Below are 14,556 nucleotides of genomic sequence, written 5' to 3' on the forward strand. Positions count from 1 at the left end.
CTTCCTTGCCTTTAGAGAACCTCACTACAGAACTCGCACAGACCCTTCACTCAACAGCAATTAGTAGCTTCCCATACACGAAACACTTCAATCATAGTAGAATAGGGTCTATGCCACAGAACAAGTGGTATGTCGCGACTTAGTGGTATTATTTCCTCAGTATAGGCTCGAAAAGAGATGCGCAAGATGACACGTCGTAAAAGATGAGCTTGGGAAGTATCCCAATATTGGGAACTCTACCATATACTCATGAGTAGGGATTGCGCCCTTGCCTGGAAGAGACTACGAGAACCGCGACCACAAACGCCCATCGAGGATCCCAATATTTGGCACACATATATCAAAAGACTCTACCATGTCCCGAACCAACCACCCATCCCAATGCCTTCCACACCCCAACCTAACATGGGGATACTTTTCACGACATCTAGGGTCACGAAGGTCATAAAAAAATTACAACATAGGAAATCCATGGACCACACAGTATTTCGAGCCGAGCACATCATATATGCTCGAGAGTGCCTAGCCCCCTTTCTCACTCTAATCTTCAACCGCGCCCTCGCCGAGGGTTTTCCACTACAATGGACCATGAACACATTGGCCCCTATGTTGGGATTTCGGTCCCTCCGGATGGGATGTCCGGAGATGAATGACAGCAAGCCCGGTTGTGGTTACGGAGCCGGATGATGAAGACCCCGGCTACGGAGCCGGATGATGAATACCCCGGCTCCCGAGCCGGATGACGAATGTACCCGGAGAGAGATCCGGATGCGGGGACATATTTGTGAATATGTTTGCCAAGAGCCCTTGAGGCTATATTTGTAAATAGCCCGAAAGTCATATGTGTATAAATATGACTTAGGGCAAACAGTTTATGTTGCTGCTCATTTTTCTGTTTTCCACAAAAGAGGGAGCGAAGTGAGAGCAGCCGAGAGAGAGTGAGAGAGAAAGAGGAAGGAAGAGGTCGACGCCTCTGTGTAATACCGCCGCCTGTGGCGAGGACAGCGAGCTCAAGGTCGTCGCCTTGCAGCTCGCCATTGTACATTCCCGAGTATAGTGATAGTTGGAGTCTTGCACTCCCGTGGTTTTTCCCATTTAGGGTTTTCCACGTAAAACATCCAGTGTACCCTTCTCTCTATTGTTTTCGTGCATTGTTGTATTTCCCGTTTTCTAAGTGTTGATCCTATTCCTCGGTTGTGGCCGAGCACTGTTTTACAACACCCTATACGTAAAGGAGGGGACCCAATGGACCCAAATACATATAGGGCCATTATGATAGGTCATACGCTCGTTAAACTATATGGTGCGGTAATGGAAGCGGAGCTTAGCGATTATATGGAAACATTGAGTCTTCGAGCACCTGAGCAGGCTAGCTTTAGACGGGCCTTCTCCATTATTGACCATATCTTCACACTTAGGTGCTTAGTTGACCAGACAAAGGCTCATAAGAAGAAACTATATTGTTGCTTTGTGGACTTCCGCAAAGCCTTTGACACAGTTCCTAGGGAGAAGTTGTTTCATAGACTTAAGAGCTTGGAGATACCAAATGACATGATGTGGGCCATTTATGCCCTATATGAGCAAGTCTCTGGGTATGTAAGATGCCGAGGTGGCTTATCTGATTGTTTCACTAGCACCATTGGTGTAAAACAGGGTTGCCCCCTATCACCGACTCTTTTTGGCATCTACATTGATGTGATCACTGATTTTATTGCTCGTAAGGGAGGCAAGGGAGTAGCTATTTGGGGATATGCAAGTTAGTCTCTTACTCTACACAGACGACATTGTCTTGCTCTCGGAGTCTGAACACGACCTACAAAAGCATCTTAATGCCCTAGTTGACTTTTGTACACAACGAGGACTGGTAGTGAATCTAGCGAACACTAAAGTCCTTATCTTTCATACATCGTCCCGAGTTAGGAGTAAATGTCACCTAATCCTCTCTCATAAACTAGTTGAGGTAGTTGGATCATATGTATACTTGGGAGTCATTTTTAGTGCTCTCTCAAGTAAATTCTCGATGACCCAGGCAGCCAAAGATAGGCTAACGAGAGGGTATGCATCCCTCTCACTCTTAGAGAGACAATGCCATCAGGCATACTTTCAAGAGCCACAGACTAAGGGATGGCTCTTCGACTCATTTGTGACCCCTTCCCTCATTAATGCATCAGTAGTATGGGCTCTAGGTCTACCATCTTTCATGTGGACGCAATTAGAGAGACCTTTGGTGACGATGTATCACGTCAACTCCGAAGCAAATTGACAATACCACTTGACATTATTAGAGCAGAGTTCAGTTTGCCCCCGATATTAGTAGAAGCATTGTTTCAAGTGGTAGTTTTTATTCATCGGATACATAGCCAACCACAAGATAGGATATCCCGTCGAGCCTTTGAGGCATCTTGATCCCTACATGTGTCTGGAGACACTAGCTCTTGGTATAGCATTGTGGTGGGTTGGTTACTTGCAAACAGCATATACATTAATAACCTACCCCCTCTTAAGTACAACCATGGGACTGACTAAACTTTAATCTCATGAAGACTGTAATAAAGTGATACGCCAAGAAATATGGCAAATTTACACTCAATATAAATGGATCACCCCACGAGAGCCACTCCCATCTAAAATGTTGTACTATAAGGAACACTTCTTGCACTTCTCTCAGTTAGGTTTTATTACACGACCAAGATATCTAGATACATTCTTATCAAATGCACTAAGGGTTGCCATTGGACAACTTAGGATATCATCTCACCAACTTGAGATTGAGAATGGTCGGGCTAATAGAGTCCCTAGGGAGGAAAGGCTATGTAGGTTGTGCCACATAGAGATAGAGGATGAGTATCATTTCACATGCAAGTGCCCAACTTATGCCGAGATACGAGTGGAATACCAAGACATATTAGGACCCTCTCCCACCCTCTCCAAACTATTAGATACCCCGGATGTAAAGAGACTAGGTAGGTATATCTTAGAGCTAAAACAACATAGGGAGAATCAATTACAAAGTGTTAACCATAACCCTTTTACTATTCATCAACTTGTAACTAGTGTAATTTTTCAGGAACAAGGGGAGACGATGAATGTGGATACACTTACGCCGGTCGGCCTCTCTCTTGAGGAAGTCGAAACGCAAAGAACAACCAAATGCCCTCGGATGTTGGGCTTCAAAACAAGTCGACACGGAGTAGAAAGTATTAAGAAGATAAGGGAACGTGAGCTACGTCGACTAGAAGATATGGTTGGGGTACCTTTTACATTGGGGCCATGGGCCACATCCACATCGAAACCCTTTGAACTCCTGCTTCTCTTCGAGAGACTTGGATGGAAATGAAATTAGGCCTAGTATAACAGCATTTTCATTGTAGAACATGTTTGTTATTTTATTTTACTAGAACTATTTAGCTTAAAACTCTATTTTTATTTTATATTTTACTTTCGATGAATGGGTAAATATCCCATTTTTTGTTGTAAACCAAATTTTGTCTCATGGGCTAATTTTGGCCTTAGAAGACGTTAATATATCTTTCGTTCTTTCTCATGCATAGGAAGTTTGGTTGAAAGTGATGAAAATACTAATGAAGAGCATGTTGGAAGGCTCCATATCTTTGGGATTTGCACATAATGGTGGAGATTGGAGAAGAAAGCATGAATATCAAGAAACCTAGGTAGGCTAAAGGTGTTTTGTGTGCAAAGAAATAAATGCATTGTACAACCAGCTAGGTATTTACAAATTTGGTGTTCGAATAGGATGAGTGACATCTGCCCCACCATAGCGTCTATCACGTTATGGAACATTTGGAAATCTAGATGCAAAACAAGTCTCACGGGAGAAGAAAGTCGACCAAAGGAGACAATCATTACTCTATGGTATGATCCGATTATGAATATACGAGCTCAATATGAAGAGTTGGAAGGATCTTCAGACACAGTGGAAATTGCAAGACTTTCCTTTCAAAAATCATGGTCAGATTCGCCATTAGTGGATTATGTAGATGTCATGCCAAAGTGGTGTTTCACCACGCCAAAATGGTTATTTCCACTTTGGCAACCCAACCAGGAAGGTACATGGTATTTTTCTAAAATTTTACATGTTGTAGGATGATAATCACATATTGGGGTAACGTGGTTGAATGTCTATGATTACATTTCTATTGTACATACCGGAGTGTAAAGACACTCTACCTAACTAATGGGAAGTATCTTTTTATAAATAAATAAAAGCATTCTTTTTATCTCTATTTACAATATATATTCCATGTGATACTTGACCCTACTTATTTCCATAGCATTTTGGGTATAGTATTAAGAATTCCTTTATTGGAGAAAAAAAAATCATCTAAATATATGAGGTTCATATTTTACTTTTTGTTTTCTAGTAGATTGAGACTTTAAAATATCCTAGTTCCTAATTCTCTTAAAAGCAAACGGACAAAAGATTTAATCGAAGTTTAAGAAAGATTTCACATACACTCCCTTCTTGAAACATACCTAATTAAATGAATTCAGAAAAACTAATAAGAAGAGACAAGCTCAAGTAGGGTAATCAACAAAATAATACATGTTGGGTTGAGTGGCTGATATGGGTATATGACCCAAAAAAGCAACAACATTGGGATGATTGTAAAGGCACTGCTAGTGATGGTATTTTTGTGTATGTGATGCAAATTAGAGAAAGAGGTGAACATGTGAAATAGGTGAGTGAATAAAGGTGTTATTATGTTAAGACAACAATTTAGATGGGAGATAACTCATTATACATATGTTGAGAGAGAGAGGGAGAGGGAGAGGGAGGGAGGGAGAGAGAGAGAGAGCTTTAGTCTCCCCATCATATAAGATTGTGTTTAGTTGTTGAGGTTTGTGGTACAATTGAAGTATGAGAAGTGGAACTTGTTGGATACCACAACAGCAATATAGTTTGAAAGAAAGGTGTACAATTTTCACAAATGAGCTCTTCAGGCACCTTGTCCTCGGAGGAGACCCCTTTATGTCACATATTCTTATAGCAAGTTAGAGCATTTACCAAACCATAAGATCATTGGTATTGTTGTTGGAATCATATGAATTTATTTATTTTCATGTTCTTTTAATACATACACATTATATTTGTGAAGAGAGAGAGTGATTAGATTTTTTTAGCATCCACGAGGAGGCCCATTTTTAGAGAGAGAGATTCTATTATTTTATGGTAGAAAAAGGAGATTCTATTATTGTCCTTGAAGGTCAAGATGACTTATAGGGCCAAAATTGAAACATTTTCATGCATAGTATGAACCATACGTACCATAAGTGCATTCGCATTTGCGAATGTTTCAATCATTCGCATAAGAAAAAAACAAAAAAAAAACACAAGAATGTTTGAATAACATTCGCATTCGTTTTCCAACGTAGGAAAACGAATGTTATGCTAGACGAACATGAATTTTACATACTGTGTAAATTTCATGTAATATGTGTGGAGTTGGGTACCAACCCATGATGTTCAAGAATTTTATTGATGAGCATTGCAATTGAGAGTGCGCAATGTTACCATGCATACATATATAGATTGGACTACATTAACGATATGTGGAAAGCAAAAACGAATATGGTTGAAATGTTTCTACAGAGGGAGAGATGTGGCCAATAATAATGTCTCTTAACCTCTGCTTGCCAATGAGATTTATGAAGAGACTTCAAGTAAACCATTTTTCTCCTCTACTAAAAACTAAACAAAGTGAAACGAAGCGATTGAACTATATGAACTCTACCTACTAATATAAATTAGTAGGTAAGCTTTATAGAAGTTAATCAAAGCAATATTTGCCCATGAAATAGGGTCAATAAAACTAAGTGCAGTCAATTTACAAATGTATTAAGAGAGAGGAAAGATAGAGAGGGCAATTGAAAAAAAGGTAATATAATACGAGGTCAAAATATAGACGGGAGGTTGAGAATGAATGCATTGCAACATATCTAGGATATATTGGGGGAGATAGAGACGAAATATCGTAGGTTGAATGGAAAATTAATTTGGCAATGTTCGTTACTAAGCTGTGTGAGGCACCTTGTCCTTGACAAAGTTTCTTTTATGTTGGCTAGCTTAACAAGTACCTTAGAGGCTGGTTTACCTCACCTTGTATCCTCACTGGTATTGAAGACACGTGTTTTTTATATTGTCATGTTGTTTTAATATATACCTTGCTTTTACAGGAATAAAAAGAGCCAAAATAAGTGAAAATAAAAGTGAGAAAGAGTGAGATGTAGTGCAAACGATATAAATAAAAGAGGAGAAGAAAAGAAAATGAATTTTGAAAAAGGGTAGTGAAAAACAAATAACCACATTTATATCATACATGTAATGCCAAAGAAGCAAGGAGATCATGTGCATGTGTGGTGATGAACAATGTGACTACGAACAATGTGGCTACATATACAGATGGCTACATAGACAAACATAATGTGAAGCGAATGTAGGTTCTTCACAATCACACCGTGCTACACCTTTCAATCTTCTCTTAGCTTCCTCCATCTTGTTCTTGAATCCAAGCTCATCATGATCCAATGTATATCAAATTCGTTCCTATGCTCTATCTCATGCATATTGTTTCTACTCCTTTGCTCAAATAATCAAATTCATTGTATTCTTGCTCATGATGTCCCACCTAGGAGTGTTGTTACCAATATTAAGCTCAACATAAATAGGTACACAAATACTCACTTAAATAATATCTTGGATGTTCAAGAAGTGGACAATAACAATAAAGATTTGATTAGTACATTGCCAAAGAGTAGTTTTATTTCTGATGGCAATGTACAATTGAAGCAAGAAGTAGGAGACATTTACTCATTAGATGATGGATCAAAACCAAATGATGTTGTTGATGCTTATATTGATGAGAACCATAATGCATTGTTGAGTGATGGAGTTAATGATGAAGAGGAAGAATATCATGATTTATCATCAATGGTTAATAGAAAGATGGGGCTCCATAACAATGGTGGGAGATCCAAATTTTGTACATTTAAGCCGAGCATTTGCAAAGACACACATTCAACAACGGATACATGTTGTCAAGGCCAATGTGTGTCTATAATCAATGATATCAACAATTGTGGGGAATGTGGGAAGAAGTGTGGTTTCATGGAGTCTTGTTGTAATGGCCAATGTGTGGACCTCTCTACCAATTCTTCTCATTGTGGGAAGTGCAACAACTCATGTCCTTCCTCTGCACCATGTGAATTCGGAATGTGTGGCTACTACTAACTTTTCTCTTGCTTCTCTTTCTGATAAATGTTACAAAACCCATGTTCATGGCCCTAGTGCATTTATAGCCCCATTCACAAGCATTTGAATCTCTCAAACTTTGGGTTGTGTGGTTACTACTAACTTTTCCATCACCTCTTTTGTCCGACCAATCACAACTCGCCCTAGTGAACCCATGTCCACATCATTTTATTCTCGATCTCTGACATGTTTGTTTGTCGACTTCAAAGTGTCAACTCCAACTTCCCTTTATTTGCAAGAAAGCTCATGTTTGTCACCTTGAATGTCAACTAGGCTAGCCTTCCAAATCTATTAGAGAACTTTTTTTTTATATGATCAAGGTTAGACATCTTGGGCACCTTCTACGTTCATGTGTGTTGAAGCCTTAAAGGTTTCCCACCTATCATATTTGTTGAAGTCACATAGATCACTACTTTTCATGCATAGACATTAGTGTTGTACCGCCAACATTAATAGGTTGCATTTTTCGATTTATCAGCTTTTTTGGTGATCTACTATGGTTCACACATCAACACCTATAACCTTCCTTGGTATTCACAACCTATCAACTCTTTTGAATGGACACATTTTCACAACAAATTCTCATATATATTATTCTACATACTCTCTCATGACACTCTCTACATGGAGTAATATTACATCATTGTATTTGTATCTATATGGTAATGCACTTCGTATGGTTGATCTCCACCAATATCTCAGCCATTCACATGACCATGCATTCTTAAATTAGTCTTACTACTCAATCCAATAAACCTATTGGGCAAGGAATAAATGTATGACCAATATTTCCCACCTTGTACATTCAACAAGAAGAAAGTGATCTCAATGTCACAATGTAAACATTTTGTGAGTAATAAATTGCAAGTTGAATGTTCACAAGTTAAAAAACTATTGCTTAGTAGCTTCTTATTGATTCCTGCAGTCTTATTGATTAAATTTTTTAAATCTGTCACATTAATTTAAGATGAACTATGAAGTTAGTTTTAAAGTATTGATTACATTCATATGCATTTCCTCTAATGTTAATTCTCATGCACAATCTGATTGGCATAATAGATTAAGTTCCTCATTTGGAATGTATTTTAGCTTCATTCCGGGTAAACCCCTCTGCCATAAGGTTGGTTGGTCTAATCATTATAGGGACATTGATGTGACTATGCATAGAATCTAGTGTTCTAGTAATTAGATAGGTCCACTAAGTTTTAAACAATCTTTTTCTACACATCAAGCTCAAGTAATAGAATAAAATCATTGAATTCTTAATCATTCCTGAAATCTGGTGTGTGGTTTTAGAACTTTTTGTACAACATTGATGTCTCATGATGTGGAAATGTTTAGGACCAGCTTTTTGGTGAACTGGCTTTTTTTTTCCTCGATGTCTTTACAAAATGCCCTCTCCCATCACCATGTTCATTGCATGCATAAATTGTGAACATCACTTTTTTTAACGATCAAAATTTAATGCTCTCATGGTCTTACATGTGTGTGTGTGTGTGTGTGTGTGTGTGTGTGTGTGCGTGTGTCGTAGTTTGGAAGCAAAAGGATTCTCATTGTTTCTCTACGATATATCAATGTACCACAAGTTTGATGTTCATTATAGTTATGGAAACATCCACAAGCCATAACAAATTTTGATGAAGGGGGTAGGAGGAAGTTTCGAGGAACTATCAAAGTACATGACATATATGATCTATAGTGTAATGCTTGGGTAAATTTCTCCCTCTCCCAATACATTAGGCAAATTGGTGAAAACATTAGTTGTATGAACATTTATTTATTTAATTCTATTAAAACATAGTTGGAAAAATTGCAATCCTCAAGATTGCACCAAATGAAAGGTTATACATCTCATGAAAATGTATGAATATGGCTGATGGCCCATATGTGTGTAACCACTTGAGAATGTGATTAATGAAACAAATATATTTAATTGAATTGTAATTATAGTACCATATTGTGTAGAGTACATGTCATACTTATCAATACATCGTTACTTATAAAAACTTTCGAACCTCAAATAACCAATTTGAGGTTTTAAGCATTTGTAAATTCCCAAATGATTCTCTCAACTAGTCATAAAGAGGTCTCTTGAGAAGCTTTTGATGCTCCTCATTAGAGAAACGTTCATGAATCATAACTCCAATTTGAGCAATCATTGGTGCATTGGTGTTTGAGAATCCTCTCAATACACTATTTTAAGTGATAAATTTTATGATATGGTTTTATAAATGTTTACTTAAACATTTAGCCACCCGCCAATGCAAGCACTTTCTTACAAAGTCAAAATTTAGTCTACATTTTGCATAATGCAAAGATTGACATATATAATTGAAAGGGAGTTAGCTACCTAGTGAAAATATATCTTAGAGGCATGTTATCCGTTTGAACATGAATATTTATATGGTTTATGCATATGGGACATGGTAAATCTCGTTCATCAAGCTAGTTCTTGAAGGAATAGTATGGGATGAGTAAATGCATGTAGCAAAGCTGATTTTTGTGCCTCATCGTGAGCGAATGATTGATGCATATTTATGTCCTTGGTTTATTAATTATATTGATTTTATTTAATTGTACTAGATTGAAATTGATTTTCACCGGCACATAGAATTTAGGTTACTTTTGTTCACATGGCTTTAAAATGTGAATTGTTAGTCTTGTTGATCACCATTATTGCCTAACTTTTTTGTTTCATGGAAATTTTCCGCGAGGTAGACTAACCTTGGTGTTCATTAAGAATGTTCTTGTTTGATTGTCTCCCTAGAGTAACATAATAGGTACATAGGTTGGAAGGAAAGTTGTTTTGGTCGTTTTCACAATTAAGCTTTGTGGGCTCCGTGTCCTTATAGGACTATCTTTTTGTCAACTCATCTAATAACACAAACTTACAAGGTTTACTTTGCAATAAAATCGTGGGACGACAAAAGAAATTTGTTTTGATAAATACAACACTTTTGAAGGAGAGAGAAGAGGGGGGATTATTGAAGGACGGGGATTATGTTTGTGTGAGATAGATATGTGTGTATCCATGTTTCATAATCAATTACTCATGTTTCTAGTTCTCTTGAAACTTTACCCACACTACAAACAAAGTTGCTTTGTACTAGCAATCACTTCAAAAAACAGGTTGAGCCCTCATAAACAGCTCCCATACTATTTCATCATGGTATAAAATTAAGCAAAGAGATAAAAGTTGATGAACACTTACAAGGGACCCACCTTACATACATTTGTGTTTTTTTCTTACGGGAGCCAGTCCACCATGGGTACTTTTGTTAGAAAAATATATAGTACCTCTATTTTAAAACATTAAGAAGGCCTTGAGATATGCTTTTGAGACATGTATGTATCCTCAACCTTTGCATCCATTGTAGCATCATCGTTCTCCAGTAGGACGACATTTAACATTTGGTTTCACAGCTATGTGAAGTTAGGTGTAGTAACATCTTATCATCTCCTCCTCACCTAGATATGAAATTTGTCATATGGTTGTTCGTCCATTATAACTACATCCAATTTGGAATTATTGACTTAACTTGGCCACAAATTCTCTGAAATGTTTTCAATAATCCCGACCTCATTTGATGGATACAAACAACATGCCATGGCTATTACTGCTACTATGACACCCTCAAACTTTGTATACATCATAACAACAGCATTCTTAAGTACGATCATGAACAACAATGTGCAAGGGAGGCATAATAATACCTAATCATCTCCCCCTTACCTATGGCGGGAACTGATCATATGGTTGTTTGGGTATTATATCTATATCAATCTTTGTGTTTTGATTTCATCTGTTTATGAATTATGGAAAGTGACTTTTAAAATGTCTCCCAATTCTCTAAAACAATATGTTTTTACATGTATGTGCTCATATAAAAATTCACGTTGAAAGGTTGTGCAAATTAGAGTTTGTAGGGGACAATTATGATGAGAATTATGGGTTGTTGGTTACAAATAAATACAAAAGGTGTTCTCTCTCCCTCCTCCCTTCCCCTTTTGTAGTCACACAATTACATTAAATGCACATTAAGATTACAAAGATGTTGAGCCAAAGTATATAGATATAAGACATTGGTTATAAAATACTTTCACTAGATATAAAGCTTCTTCTTCTTGTCTATCTGGCCACTTAGATCCATATAATTGGTTGTAGCAAGATGGTATCATATCATTTTTTGCACATGTGAGTGTTTAAGCCCAATACAATGCTAACAACCTAAGAGGACATTATGATGTTTTTAAAGGGAAAAATATTTGCCATGTGATAGTGGCAAAGTGGCAAAGGTCCACAAAGAACTGTATTCCCAACTCTAAAATGTAAATATATTTTTCCTTTTTATTAATGTCTACATTTATCAAAAGCATCCTTTAGTCTTTCTATGGATTGGTTTGATCTTGGATACAACAATAGGTACATAGATTGAAAGGAAATTGATTCGACAATTTTGGCAAGTAAGCTTTGTGGGTTCCTTGTCCTTATAGGAGTATCTTTATATCAACTAGTCTTTGAGGGTTTACCTTGCAATAAAATTGTGGGAAGACAAAAGAAAATTGTTTTAATAGATTCAACACTTTACACACACAAGTATATTGAAGGATGGCAAGAAACCCTAAACGGCAAGGAAAAACCATGAAAACACTAAAATCCTAATCCGTAGCTAGGAACCCTAAAACATACAAAGTTAGAGATATTCATCCTCCACTAGGTTTTCATTGCATACCTTGCATATCGTCATATTTGAAGGATAATGCCATGTTGCTACCTCAACATGGTGTGTGCAAGTTTGTAAAAGTGTAAGGGTCTTTAAGAGCAACAGGTTCATGGGGAGTAACATGCAATTGGATACACATTGGCATTTTTACATTGTATTGGGCCTAACATTGAAAGTTAGCATTTGCAATGCAATATTCCAAATTTGTCATTTTGCAACTTCATCATTGTTGCCTCGGGTAATCTACTCTCGATGATCACATCCTTTGTAGCTTTATTTGAGATCTCCAATAGATCTACTCCCCATCTTTTAAACCATTTCATATTGTTAAGCATCAACCTATATGAGAGGATTTTCGCTCTTGTTAGATTTTTCAGCTTGCATCTTGATTCCTACATTCCAAGCATGTTTTGACAATATACAATCACGTATATTTTTTACTTTTTTGATATACTTGTATACTCTTTTGCATGGGTAATACCTCTATACACTAAATACTTGTTTCTAATAGCATGATAAGATAGGATGTTGAGTATTTAACCCCCAATTGTCTACTTAAGAATAAAATTTGAATTCTCTCTATTTTGTTCTATTTATTAAGTGAGATAGTGGCACCCCCACACTTCCACTACGATAAAGCAATGCTTAGACCACCAACCGTAACATTAAACAGCATCAATCTCACTTTCCGTCCTTGAGTATCACTTTAGTTGGATTGTTCTCAAAGCTTTAACAACTATTCCAACATGCTTGAAGTCTAGACTCATTGTATACATTCTACACGATTGTGAATGGGTCATTTGTGTGTGTGTGTAGAGAGAGAGAGAGGGAGGGAGGGGAGAGAATATGCAAGACTCACAGAGACAACGTATTTAGCAAAATGGAAGATGAATATACAATGAAGCTACAAGTAATGGGAAGCATTAATTGATTATATATCAAGGAGAGTTACTTGGTTTAAGCAAAACTTCTATGCAAGTACATATAGAAATTATGAAACAATCAAGTAAAGGTGAGAAAGTGAGTGGGATATCAATGATATACACTTTATTCAATGCAATGTTATATCTCGTTCATTCAGACAATGGTGGATTTTAGCAAATGTACAACAAGGAGCACGAGTGGTTGAGCTTGTTATCTCAATATTTCTTACTCTTTTCCTTTTTTCTTTGTTTCTTTTTGTTTTTGCTCGTTTGCTCTCCTTTATTCTCTTTAGTTGTTTGCATTAAACAAATCGCATATAAGCTTCCCCCAAATTGTCATCCAGATCCCCTAGTCCTTGATCATTTTGTCCCAAGTCTTGTTTGCGAGAGTCAAAAGTTTACATCGTCCTCTTGAACTAATATCATTACATAAAATATGCCTCCAAAAGTTTAAGAGCATGCAAATCAAGTACCTAAATGAGAAGAAACAAATCCAAAATCCGAGAATGACAATGAAGTTTTTCATCAAAAGAGTGTAGAGGAAACACACTTGTCACTAGTTTCAATTTGAAGATTATTAATTTGGACTATTTGATGAGGTGGCTGACCAAGATTACTTCTAGATACCAAATGAAGGACGAGAACAATGGCCACCATGAAGCACTGTCCTCAACATGTTGTTCAACGGAAACAACATACTACACCTATTGTGAAGAGGTAGACTGAATGAAACTCACTCGTCAGTCAAAATAACATAAGAGATTGGACATTGATACCTATTGTACCTCCCCAAAGATCACATGTGAAGATAAGGTATGAGATCGAAACCTTGAGACAAATCTTCTTTGTTCAAAAGTTCATTGATTTCCTAATCCCGAAAGCATCAAGTCGATAGCTAGTGTGCCTGATGTTACAACATTATAATGATACGTTACAAATGCAACGCCTTGTAGTAGAGGCGTTGCAAGCAGCATTGAAAGCTATTTTAGTGAGGGTGTTTGGAAATATTTTGTGCCTTTAATGGAAAAAGGCTTACAATTATAACCGAATATATATAATTAGCATGTCACATATGTTTTGATTACTCCACTAGGTCCTATCACATTTAAATTTATTTATCCTCTTTTTGGAAGTCACAAATAAATAATATAACAAAATACAACCAAATTATTCTTTTGTTTTGTTGTTTATTACTAATGGAATCATAAGTCTATATCCAACTAGTCTTGAAAACCTGTTTTTTTATTTGAATAACACCTTTATAATGTGAAAGCTTCTCTAATCGCATTCTCAACCTTTTCCCTTTCTCATTAAACCTTCATGAATTACTCTTCTTGGTTGGCAACTTGGCACGAAGTTGTTGAAGATAGTTGCTCAAAATTATCACTTACCTTGGGCATAGTCAAAACTAAGTTCATCCTTAAATTGATTGCATATGCAACCTATTGAACTTGGTTGTCATATATGTATTGAAGTTTAAGACGTCAATCGTCAGTTTGAAGTTATACACGAGTTTGATGGGTAGAGGGATGGACTGAGTCTCCCCATCATTGCCTTAATTTGATTCCGCTACTTTCAATATTACCGAATAGTACAAATGAGGGGTGAACATAATGATTTCTTTGTAAAATAATGAATG

Source organism: Azolla caroliniana, unplaced genomic scaffold, assembly GCF_043228905.1.
Source record: "Azolla caroliniana isolate FFs.n. ecotype wild unplaced genomic scaffold, voAzoCaro1.0.p SCAF_3, whole genome shotgun sequence".
In the NCBI taxonomy this organism is placed as follows: Eukaryota; Viridiplantae; Streptophyta; class Polypodiopsida; order Salviniales; family Salviniaceae; genus Azolla; species Azolla caroliniana.